The sequence below is a fragment of the Mus pahari genome, chromosome 14 (assembly GCF_900095145.1).
Source record: "Mus pahari chromosome 14, PAHARI_EIJ_v1.1, whole genome shotgun sequence".
Classification (NCBI taxonomy): domain Eukaryota; kingdom Metazoa; phylum Chordata; class Mammalia; order Rodentia; family Muridae; genus Mus; species Mus pahari.
Window position 1 is genome coordinate 68,863,686 of NC_034603.1, and position 238 is coordinate 68,863,923.

Below are 238 nucleotides of genomic sequence, written 5' to 3' on the forward strand. Positions count from 1 at the left end.
CAGAAAGAAAGAAAGAAAGAAAGAAAAGGGGGGACGTTGGGGAGGTAGGGAAAGGGAGTAGACACATGTTCAGGAAAGCTCCTTGTCTCTCTCTCTCTCTCTCTCTCTCTCTCTCTCTCTCTCTCTCTCTCTCTCTCCTCCCCGTGCAATGTGGATAACAATAGGACCTATCTCCTATCTCACAGAGGTCTTATGAAGGTTTTTTTGTTTTGTTTTTTGGGGTTTTTTTTGTTTTTTT